Source organism: Aethalodelphis obliquidens, unplaced genomic scaffold, assembly GCF_003676395.1.
Source record: "Aethalodelphis obliquidens isolate GAN/ISIS:26980383/991018 unplaced genomic scaffold, ASM367639v1 scaffold16, whole genome shotgun sequence".
NCBI classification, from domain to species: domain Eukaryota; kingdom Metazoa; phylum Chordata; class Mammalia; order Artiodactyla; family Delphinidae; genus Aethalodelphis; species Aethalodelphis obliquidens.
Window position 1 is genome coordinate 24,418,430 of NW_020837960.1, and position 13,405 is coordinate 24,431,834.

Consider the following 13,405-nt stretch of genomic DNA (forward strand, 5'->3'; position numbering starts at 1 on the left):
GGCTGCCTCACTGCCTCTGGCTCCGGGATTGCTTGGGCAGTGAAACTCACCCCCTAGAGAAGAGTTTCCATTCATTCCCAATTTGTTTTGGCTGAAGATCCACCCTGAACAGATTCCTACACTAAGTGATTTTGATGCTTCTGAAGCTTGTGGCCCTGGGGAAAAGTTTTAAATGTCCCAGTGTCTGAGTAGCTTTTTTGTTCAACTACATCTTTTTTCTGAAGTACTGAAACATACCACTGGTACTGAATTTCCCTCTGTTATTTCCCCACTCCTTTCAAGAAGGCTATTTGAGCTTAACAATTTAATCTACTTCTTAAAGTGGCCACTTTCCTTCTCTAATACGTGTGGGAGCTAATGCTACTTGTTGAAACTTAGTGCCTCCCTTCCATTTATTTCATCTTTGCTTTCTGGTTATTTTTATAACTTCTCTGGATTCTTCATCATCATCATCATCATAGAGAACAAATCAACAAGTTCTGGATTCGTTGTTCAAATTTTGTCTACCTTACTCTTGATGAAATGAATAATCCCCGCCTAGATATATTCTTCCATCAGACATTTAATCAAAGCCTGGACTTGTTCTCTGATTCTCACATCTAGATTTCATCACATCTTCTCTCAACTTTCTTTTAGGATCCTCATTTCATAAATGTATTGACCAAGGTCAGTAAGTTCCCTCAGGGCAAAGGTAATGCCTGTTTCAACTGCAATGATGTGTCATATGGAAACTCAGCTGAAAAATGCTTTGAATATTTCACATGAATTTCCTTCCTCAATCCTGCCCCAATTTTTTATAACCACTTGGTACAGCTGTCCCACTCTTTAAGGAAGTGGTTCTCCAACTGCTCTGAGTGGGGACCCATGGCTTTCAGAAGTCATCATCCTCGGTGACTTGGCCTTTCTTGAAGGAATCAGATCTGCTATCTACTAGATTTGTTTGGATCCCAGTCATCATTGCTGATCTAGTAACAAAAATGTCTTTCCTTCTTTTAGAGCAGTTGGAATCTGGGTACTGCTTTTTCCCCCTTTTATATTGGTCTAAAACATCATCTTTAAGATGCCCTTTTCTTCTTTACTCTTCCTTAACATAAATGAATAAATTTTTAAAATCTCTTCCTCCAGCTTAATTGGCCTGTGTTCCTTTATTTTTTTAATCTTTCATTGCTTCTGAGTTTGACAGTAAAACTGAAGTACATCTTTCAAACCACTACAGTTTCTTCTTGTTTTCCTAAGCAAATGAATTTATTACTAGAGGCAAACAGTTCCAGGCACTGAGCATTTTTGTTTCCTTCTACCTCTGGGTTTGTAATAATGTCATTTAGTTGAATTTCTATCTTAAGGGGATGGCATTATTTAATAAGGGCTCACATATCTTATTTGTTCATTAAGTCTAACACAAGAACAAGGGTGAAGCCACAATTTGGGTGTCAGATATCAAGCCAGAGTTATAACTTACGATGTTAACATAGAGCCGATCTGAGATTCTATGATAGGACAGTGAGTCTTGAAAGTCAGAGGAAATGCCACATGGAATCAAGGTTAGTCAGTCCCTCCAGAGTGCCCTCCTTGATCCTGAAAGAGGAATAGAACCTAGTATTTCCAATCTAGATTACCTAGATTACCTAGGCTTGGTACTAACCATATAAAGCTAGAACATCTCTAGTGCTCTGTTCACATGCAGAATTCAGCTGCCCTGCAGTTGAAAAGTGGCAAATATTCTTCTGACAACCGATGCGTAAAACAGTTGTAAAACTCTTCTCTGCAATGGAATCTGTCTCAACAAGGAAAAGCAAGGCCTGTGCAGTAAACTAAAGCAATCTACCTGAAGCCCCCAACACAGCCAGAGGGTTGTGTCTTATTTTCTCACATAAATTGCATAAGTCATATGTTACAGTCACCTGCTAAGCTCAAAATACCTCATGACAGCTAAAATTTCTTTCTCAGGCGACAGAAATTCAAAGTCAAGTACAAAAGTGTAAAAACACATTTGGTCTAAAATAAGCCTCTATAAACCAGCAAGGTTTCTCCCCCAAACTAAAGTCCAAGACCCACGGTGTGGGCCCCGGATGCACAAAAAGCTTCTGACCAAATTGTCCCCCTCGAATTTGTCGTTTATTTTTCTTTCTCAATGTTGCTGGTGAATAAACAAAACTTGGGAATCTGAGAGCCCCTCCCCAATAAAAAGCACCTTTAATATACACTAGGCTTATAAACAAGTTGAGAAGTACAACAAAACAGAAAACTAGGAGGTCAAAATAATGCAGGCTGCAGGATATGGTTTGTTGGGGGGGCAGGGGCAGGGGTGCAGTGCTAGAGGTGGATAGGCCTCCCTGTAGGTAGGAAGTCTGACTAGTTAAGATTTATAACTTAGAACACACAGGCTCATTCCAAACAGGAAGAAAGCTGAAGCTAAGTCAAGCAGGTTCATTTATTCTTCCCAAAGTTGACAATCAAAAAAGACTCGATCTCTCTTGGAGCTGGATGAATAAAGGATGGAGAGAGACCTACAATGACATTAAGAGATCTCACTTTACAGGAAGGAAACATCAGAAATGGGAATTATTCCCAGCTAACAATGCTTGCAAACAAGGTTAAATTCTTTGCTTACTGGTTTTTATACTGAGAACAACGTTTCTCAATATATTTGTGCAATTCTGATAGGATATTCTCATATTTAGTTTTCAGTACCACATTGTGCTGCAATTTAATAAATCCCATTCGTGGATTACCAATGTTTCACAATATCGATATTAATTCATTTTCATAAAATTTGGTATCAGAAAGTCAATTTTAGAATTTAGTCTTCAACTACACAATTTGGGGAATGTTCATAGTTATGTCTGTTATTTAATGTCTGGAAATTGATTTCCCATAAGATTATAGGCCAGATGATTCACTGACAACTAATTTCCCAAAGACTTCAGTAGGAGCATATGTGTAATGGCTTAAGAATGACCTTACACAAAAATATTCACCGTTTAGATGCACTGTATTATCAACTAAAGAATCCAATCTTTGCAAAACAGGAGATAGGGGGTGGGGAAAAATTAAGAATAGATTTTCCCTTAGATGACATGAGCAAAGTTGACTTCTTTCAACAATTCAAAAATCATTCTCATCTAACCTTTGTGTAAAGATAGCCTACACCTATATTATTTTATGCACTCAACTTATCCAAGATATATCATTACATTTATACACGTTCTTTACCTTCTTTTAACAATGATTTATTTTCAATGTACAGGTCTTAAGCATTGTTTTTTAAACTTATTACTAATTATTTTAGCATTGTATTTGTAAATTATTTAAACTTTATTTTCCAATAATTTACTTGTTTATATAAAAATACAATTAATTTGTGTATATTAACTTTATATCTTGCGAGCCTGCTAAATTCACTAATTTGTTAAAAGAATTGTTGTTTAGGATTTTTCAGGTAAACAATAATTTCACCTGCTAAAAAAACAATTTTCCTCCATCCTTTTGTTTCCTTATGCCTGTTATGCATTTTTCTTGCCTTATTAAACTGGCTAGTTAATGATATACATGCTAACAGGCTGGGAGAAAACGTACTTACTTTGAAATGCAGCAAAAACATAAGATGACTAAAGAATGGAGTGATGGGTAGATATGTGATAAAGCAAATACAGTTAAATGTTCACTGTAAAATACCAGCATGAATGTTCATTGTCACTTTTTTTTCAGTTTTCTGTATGTTGGAAACTTTAATAAGATGACATTAGGAAAATAAAAACCAAAGCAACAATCCAATTTTGAGAGAGGGACTGAGGACAAAAGAGACAAGGACAAAGGGACATCATAGGTTTTGAGGGACAGGCTAAAATTGGTGAAATCCAAGGCTCAGGATTAAAAACAGATGAGCAGCTTCTCTGTCTCATCAAGAGAAAATATGAATGCACACAGAGTAAATCGGATACATACAAATGAACATACAGTAATACAGGATGCATACATATTTGGTTTTGGTAGCTGGCTGGTAAGGATATAAGGTTATCTGTTCTAAATGAAGTTCTGGAAAAGGCATTGTGGAGACTGGATCTGAGAAATGTGAGTTTGCTGGGTAGTACTGAGGGCCTATTTCTTGGTTGGTGGCTATGAATGTAGTTGAGGGCAGTCTGTGCTCAACTGCCTGGATCCAGTTTCTTCACCTGTAAAACAGGATAATAATGGCCAACTTCAAGATCATTAAGAGAATTAAGTGAGAGAATGCCTGTAAAGAATCTAACACAGTGTCCCACATAAAGACCAAGAACTTTTTTCGATGCCTACTTCTAGTGATTATTTTGTACAGCCGCACTTCAGGAAGTTGCTAAAGTTTCTCATGCTGCTATCTACAGAGAAGGTAATTTCAGTAGGCGATCAGCTCATCAAAAGAGCTGAAACAGGCACAGAAAGTACCAAGCCACAAAGGTACCATGCAGTGTTTGTAACCAGCATTAGGTTGTAATTTAAATGAGAGTTAAGGTTTGTAGGGACCACTTTCCTTTACTGAGAGGAAAGTAATTTATTATGTCTTCCATACCACAATCAAACTGATAAAGAGCATCTCATGATAACACTCCAAATTTCTATTGGAATTGTAAACAGGAAAGAAACCAAGGGGCAAATAGCTAATAAAATTTAGTTCATCAATTTGAAAAATATGAAATGATTATGTCTTTCTTGAGAACTAGGTAGAAAGAAAATGGCTGCTAAGGGTTGATTCTGTAATTTTTAAGAAATGTGTTTCATGATTTGGAGGGCTGTAATTTGGAAATAACATTTAAATTCCTATTACTCAGTTCTATAACTCAAACTATAACACAGTACTTAAGGAAAAACCACAGCAAGAGGTTTTTTTTGTGTGTGTGACACATATTACACAACTTCAAACCTTAGGAACAAAATTTAATTTATATTATAAAAACATAAGATCAAAGAGGAGTGACATCAGTATCATGGCAGCTTAAGATGTACCTCATCTTTGTCTTCCCACCAACAATAAAATTTGGCATCCACCTATGGAAAGAAATCCCTTTCAGGAAGCTGCGGAATCCAGCACCATAAGTCAAGGGACCCGGGAGGAGTCTCATCCAGCCATCCATCAGGTAATAGGGAGACAGGCCTCAGTCCCCGATGTGGACCCTGTCATGGCCTATAAACTGGCCCCAGCCTCTTTCAACCACCATCTAGGAGCCCCTGAGAACACCAACTTAGACATTCACTCAAGGACAAGAGAGACTTTGCAAAAGTTCAGGTTTCCAGAGAAGTCCCAGAATTCCATTGGAGGAAAAAAAAAGTTTGGATGTATTGGAGGAGGTAAGAGGGACAGTTTGACTTTACCCACATCACCCCTCCACCGAGGGATGGCACAGCTTAGGGCCAAGAGAGATCTTCCTCACAGTGATTTATCCCACAGAAGAAAGGGAGAGCATGTGAGTGAACACCCCGCTGCCCCAGCTGTACACAACATGCCAAAGGGGCTCCTTTCTCTCTTGCTCCATCCAGAGTATAGAATCATGAGTTACGTGACTGTGGGCAAGAATAAGTGGGGAGAGTGGCAGATACAACTACTGAAGGACAGTAAGAGGCACAGATCTTAACTGTGTTGTGAATTCCACCAAGAACCTGCCCAACAGCTGCTGGGAATGCATTACCAGTGGATCACAACTGGCTCACGGGAACCTCAAGCACTCTGTGTGCCTCACCTACAAACTCCCCATCTTGTGGTCAGCTCCCTGCGTGTGCTCCCGATGGTGGCAGCAAGAATAAGCTTTGGAAGATAGTGAGCATGCACATAAGCTGGCCAAATCTGCAGGCCAGGGAGAGATCACAAACTTGACCCTAAGCACCACCTGTGGGAAACAAAAGAGAGGCTGTCAGCACTCACTCAGCCTGGTGCATTGACGGATCCAGAGAAGGCATAAAGCCTAAGAATTCTGCCACAAGAGGGAGCAAGAAGCATGGAGGAGGTATACTCCAAAAAGGGTCTAAGATAGCCTCAGAATCTCTAATAAGGCTGATGGGAGGTATCTCTCTCCCAGAAGCAGTTAGTGAAGCCTTGAGGGGGTGACTGCTACTTTAGAAGTAAAGAGATAATGCAAAAGTTCAAAGAACATGAAAAATCAAGATAACATGGACACCACCAAAGGATCACAGTAATCTTCTGGTAACCAAACCCAAAGACATGGAGATCTGTGATTTACCCAATAAAGAATTCAAGTTTTAAGGAAGCTTGATGAGGTACAAGAAAACACAGAAAGACAACTGAACCATATCAGGAAAACAATAAATGAACAAAATAAGAAGTTTAGCAAATGCTCATAGCAGCACTATTTACAATAGCCAAGACACGGAAACAACCCAAATCCCCATCAACAGATGATTGGCTTAAGAAAATGTGGCATATATATATATATATATATAAAATATATAAATATGATGGAATATTACTCAGCCATAAAAAAGAATGAAATATTGCCATTTGCAGCAACATGGATAGACCTAGAGAATATCATACTGAGTGAAGTCAGACAAAGATAAATATATGAAGTCACTTGTATGTAGTATCTAAAAAGTAGTACAGACGAATCTATATACAAAACAGACTCACAGACACAGAAAACAAACTTATGGTTACCAAAGGGGGAAGGGAGGGGAGAAGGATAAATTAGGAGTTTGGGATTAACAAATACAAACTACTACACATAAAATAGATAAGGAACAAGGATTTACTGTATAACACAGGGAACTATATTCAATAACCTGTAATAACCTATAATGGAAAATAATCTAAAAAAATACATATGTAACTGAATCACTTTGCTGTACACTTAAAACTAACACAATACTGTAAATCAACTATGCTTCAATTAAAAAAAAAAAAGAAGAAGAAAAGTTTAGCAGAGAGACAGAAGTCATAAAAAGGAACCAAATGGAAATTCTGGGGCTGAAGGATACAATGAATGAAATGAAAAATGAAATAGAAAATATCAATGGCAGAATGAATCAAGCAGAAGAAAAAAATCTGTAAGACTGAAGAAAGAACTCAGAAATTACGCAATCAGAGAAGAACGAAGAAAAAAGATGTAAAAGAGTACAGAAAGTTACATAATCTATGACATATCATCTAAAGGACCAGTTTGTAAATTACTGAAGTTCCAGATTTAGAAAAGAGGGAGAAGGGGGCAGATAGCTTATTTAAAGAAATAATTACTAAGAACTTCCCAAGTCCATGGAGAGATTTGGAAATCCAAGTTCGTGAAGCTCATAGGCCACCCAACTAAGAGATTCTCTCCAAGGCACATTATAATAAAACTGTCAAATATCAAAGACAAAGAAAGAATCTTAAAAGCATTAACGGAAAAAAGCTTGCATTTTTTTAATGCTATCAGCAATTTTCTAAGAAGAAACCTTAGAGGTTTCTAAGGTTTATAATGCTATCAGCAATTTTATAATGCTATCAGCAATTTTCTAAGAAGAAACCTTAGAGGTCAAGACAGAGTGGGATAATATATTCAAAACACTGAAGGAAAAAAACTGCCAACCAAAAATATTTTATGTGGCAAAGCTGTCTTTCAGAAATGAAGGTGAGATAGACTATTCCAGACAAAGCTGAGGGAATTCATCACCACTAACCTGATTATAAGAAATGCTGAAAGGAGTTCTCCAAATTGAAATGAAGAAACACTAATTAGTAATATGAAAATGTACTGAACACTGGTAAAAATAAGTACACAGTCAAATTCAGAATACCCTAATACTGTAATACGGTTAAGTGTTAACCACTTAACTTTTGTACAAAGGTTAAAGGACAAGAGTATAAGAATTACTATAGCTACAATGATTTGTTAATGAATAAACAGTATAAAAACAGATAAATTGTGACATCAAAAGCATAAGAGGAAGGGGGAGTAAAAGGATAGTTATTGTGTGCAACTGAAGTTGTTAATAAAACAGACTGTTATATCTATGTTTTATGTAAGCCTCATGGTAATCACAAAGCAAAAATCTATAGGAGACTCACAAAAGATAAAGAAAAGGGAATCAAAACATACCCCTACAGAAAACCATCAATTCACAAAGCAGCAGCAGCAGAAGAAAAAAGCAAGGGACTTACAAAACAGCCAAAAAACCATTAATAAGATATCATTAATAAGTCCTTACCTGTCAATAATTACTCTAAATGTAAATGGAGATTCTTCAAATAATTAAAAATAGAATTACCATATGATCCAGTAACACCACTTCTGGGTATTTATCCAAAGTAAATGAAAACAAGATATGAAGCCTGTATCTGTACTTTCATGTTCATTGCAGCATTATTCACAACAGTCAAGATATGGAAACAACCTAAGTGTTCATCTATGGACAAATAAAGATGTGATATACATACATACACAAACACACACACATAATTATTATTCAGCCATGAAAAAGATGAAAACAGTGCCATCTGTGACAACATGGATGGACCTTGAGGGCATTATGCTAAGTGAAATAATTAACAAGAGAAAGAAACATACCGCATGCTATCACCTATATGTGGAATCTAAAAAAGCCGAACTCATAGAAACAGATAATAGAATGGTGGTTAACAGGGGCTGGTCAATGGGGAAATGGGGATACACTGGTCAAAGAGTACAAGCTACCAATTTTAAGATGAATAAGTTCTGGGGATCTAATATACAGCATGTTGATTATAATTAATAATACTGTATTACATACCAGAAAGTAGTTACGAGAGTAGATCTTAAGTGCTCTCACCACAAAAATAAAATTGTAATGATGTGATGTGATGGGAGGTATTGCTAATGCTATGGTGGTAATCATTTTGCAATATGTAAGTGTATCTATCAACACATTGTACACTTTAAACTTACACAATGTTAATCAATTATATCTCAATAAAGCTGGGGGGAAAAACGTAAATCATACATTTTTAAAGAACTACGTAAGATAGTGATTCACACCCAGGAATCAGGGCCTTCATTTAAAATCCTGACATCAAGACTTTTACTGCCAGTTAAAAAAGAGTAACTGATACTGGACTTGCCCTCCATTGTAAACAACTAGAAAACGAGACAAAACATAAAAGGAATGCTACATCAGACACTGGAGCAGGTAGTGCAATGCTGTGATACGTTAAAGAAAAGAAACCAAGGAAGTAAACTCTAAAATCACCCCTGATTTCTGCCTAGAGGCACTTTCCAGCCTACAGGGTAGGAAGGGCAAACCCAGGCAGACAACTGTGACAACAATGAGTTGAGGAGAAAAGAGCAAAATTCAGAGACTGGGGTGGCTGAACATGCATGCAGAGATCTGAAAAGAGGAGAATTATACAGAAAAAGTGCAACAGAAATCTGCATAATGGTTGCCTTGCATCCTTGGCTGATTACTAAGCTGCATATACATTGAGTATGACTCCACAAAGCCAGGCAGAGAGAAAAAAAACAACAACAAAAAAACTACTGGGGAAAGACCTACTAGAAACTAAGCTGAATAATTACCAGAGCTCACACAGGGCTGGAAGACAGTGAGTTCTGGTGACCCAGGACATAGCTCCTCAATGATCTCTGGGGACATTCGATCAACACTAGAAAGATCAAACCACAGCTGCAAAGCTCAACTAGGGATAAAGACTACTCTAGGCACACCCTAAAAGAGGTTAAAAATAAGCATGAAAAGGATCAAGCTGCTAATCAAATAACTGCCTGTGAAAACAAAGTTCAACACTGTTTAAAGAAAGACGGTTTCACTGGATGATCTTTAAAGCAAGTTAGACTGTGCAAAAGATTAGTGAATTTAAAGGCAACAGAAACTATTCAAACTGAAGGACAGTGAGAAAAAGTCTGGAAAAAAGATAGAAACCCTGTGATTTACGGGCACTATCATGAAGTCAGAGATGTAACTAGAGTCTCAGAGGAGAGGGCAGAAAAATAATGAAGAAAATGGCTAAATTTTCCTAAATTTGATAAAAAACACAAATCCACAAATCCAAAAACTGAAACAAATGTAAAGCCAGTATAAAGCAGTATGAACACAAAGAAAAATCATGCCAAGACACATCTTAAACTGCTGGAATTGGCCATAAAGAGAAGTTGTAAATCTTACAAGGAGCCACAGGAAGTAAAATAAAACAAAAAACGCATAGGAAAAAAATTAGAATGCAGATGTCTCCTCAGAAACAATGCAAACTGAAACACAAAACTGTATTTTTAAGATACAGAAAGAAAAACAACTGTCAAATTACAATTTTATACCCATTAAAAATGCTTTTCAAAAAAGAATGCAAAATAAAGCCATTTTAGGCCAAACCCCCCTCCCCCCAAAAACAAAAACAAAAACCTGGGAGAATTCACCAGAAGATCTGCCCCACAAGAAAAGCTAAACCTGTTTCAGAGTAAAGGAAAACTACATCAGATTGAAATTTGCATATACAAAAAAAGCAATGAAGAAATGAGTCAGTGGAGGGCTACTTCTATTAATTGAAACAGGAGGAGATTGAGTAATTTCCCTCCACAGAAAAGTATAAAAACAGACAAAATTGTCAAAAAATAACCAATCATGACACTGAAAATTGATCAAAATCAGACAACAAATTTGAAAAATGTTTATTGTTGAAAAACTAGATTTGGACAAAAATGGTAGCAACTCCATGACTTTCTATACTTGGTATTATTACCTTGTACCTACCACTTATTCAGTAAAAACTGTACCTTTATAAGTTTAAGGCTAGTTGCAGCCAGAGTATTAGACTGAATTAACAGTTGGGAACAAGGAAAACCCATAGCTTTGCTAAACCAAGGTTGCAAGTCCAGTTCATGGCCACTAAGAAATCAATCAGATAGTGAACTGAGAGATCCTAGAAGTGAAAGAGCCACACAGTGGCTAAGACAAGCTCTTAATTCACACATACCTGACCGACCGCTTAAGTGGAAAAATGAAAACCAAGGGATACTGAGAACTGGTTGCAACCTTGAATGTTTTCCTCAACTCACACACAGCTCAGCAGACTTAAAGTCTCAACTTGAAGATGTCTGAGTTCACACTCCACCCAAATCATTGGGTTGACCACTAAGCTATGCAGACAGAAAGATGAAGCCAGGCTAAAATAAAAACAACTGAGTAGAAACATCAGTGGCAGCACAATGCAAGGAAGATAAATTACAGAGTTTAAGTATAGGTAAGCTAGGAAACAAACAAAAAACATACAAAAAAAATCAGAAAACCAAAAGAGAATCCAAAGTTACTAAAATATATTATCTAAAATTAAAGTTTTCAGCCACAAAATTACCACACATTGGTGTAGGGGGAGGGGGAAGAAGTATAATGATACACAAGGGAAAAAGCAGTCAATATAAACTGACTGAGTGGGACCAGACGCTGGGTTCAGGAAAGACTTCAAAGCAACTATTACAAACATGTTCAAAGAATTAAAGGAAAACATGCTAACAAGGAGACAGAAAATAGGAAATCGTAATAGAAACATTGAAACTATATAGAACAAAATGGAAATTCTAGAGTTAAAATGTACGAACACTAAAGTGAAAAATAAATTAGATGAGATACCAGATATGAAATGGCAGAAGGATTCAGCGAGTTTGAAGATTTATCAATAAAATTATCCAAGCCAAAGAACTCAGAGAAAAAAGACTAAAGAAAAATGAACAGAGAATCAGCCACCTGTGGGCCAATGTCAAGTATTCCGGGATATAAGTAAAAGGAGTCTCAAAGTAGATGAGAAAAAAAGGTCAGAAAAAAAGTTTTGAATAAATAATAGCAAAAAAATTCCCTAAATTGATACTATAATACTAATACTACTCATAATAATCTGATCCAAGAAACTAAACAAAGCCCAAGTAAGATAAACACAAAGAACTACAACTAGTTACATCATAGTCATCTTGCTAAAAGGCAAAGAAAAAAAATACTGAAAACATCAAGAAGAAAGTAATGTATCATGTAAAAGTGAACAATCATATGTTACTGGCTAACTTCTCATCAGAAATAATAGAGATCAGAAGGTAGCAGAATGAAATATTTGAAGCGCTAGGGAAAAAATAATAAAAATTTTAAATGAACCTAGAATTCTGTGAGTGAAGACAAAATAGGTACATTCCAGATAATCAAAACTGAGAGAATGCTAGCAGACCTTAGCTATACGAAATATGTCTACCATACAAACTCTAATCAAAAGAAAGCTGGAGTGGTAATATTAATATAAGATAAAATAGATTCAGAGTAAGGAATATTACCAGAAATCAGGAGGAGCGTTCATAAAGGGGTCAATTCATCAGGAAGACATAACAATCCTAAAATTTTATGCACCTAATGAGCTTCTAAATGCATGAAAACCCAAAAGAACTAAATTAGACAAATCCATAAATACAGTTAGCGATTTCAATATTCCTCTTAGTAAATGACAGAAAATTAACAAGGGTAGAGAAGCCTTTAAAATATATCTGAAAATTTTCAATCATTTGGAAATTAAACAACACACTTCCAAGTAATCATTTGGTCAAAGAAAAACATCTCAAGTGAAACTGAAAAATAGTTTGAACTAAATGGAAATGAAAACACAAGATATCAAAATCTGTAAGAGGAAGTTAGATCAGTATTCAGGGTAAAATTTGTAATTTTAAATGATAGAAGAGAATGGTCTAAAATCAATTACCTAAACGTCCATTTTAAGACTCTGGAAAAATAAGAGCAAACTACATCAAAAGAAGAAGGATGGGATTAATAAAGATTGAAAAGGTAATCAATGAAATATAAAACAGACAATATAGAAAATCAATTAAACCAATTTTATAGAGACAACTAGAATGCCCATACAATGCTGGTAGGAATATAAAATGGTACACTTTGAGAATCTGGTGACTTCTTAAAAGTTAAACTGACACCTATCTTAGGTCTAATTATTCCATTCCTATGTATTTACTCAAGAGAAGTGAAAACATATGTCCACAAAATGACTTCCAAAATATTCAGAACAACTTTATTCATACTAAACAAATCCTGGAAACCCAAAGGTCCATAAACAAGTCAATGGGTTGTAAAAGTGTATATAAACATACACTGATCAATGAACATTAAAGAAATTAATGAAATATGCAGCAATACAGACGAATCTCAGTTATAATTCTGAGAGAATGAAGCCTTAACCAAAGACCATACAGTATTTGACTCTAAATTCTTGAACAGGCAAAACTAATCTATAATGACAGGAAGCAGATCAACGGTCACTTGAGTTGGGGTAGGGGTGGGATATCCCTTTTGACTGCAAAAGGGATATGGAAGAAATTTTTCAGGGTGATGGAATCTGTATCTTGATTGGGATGATGGTTACACTGAATACCTTTGTCAAAAATCAAACTGCAGACTTAAAATGGATATGTTT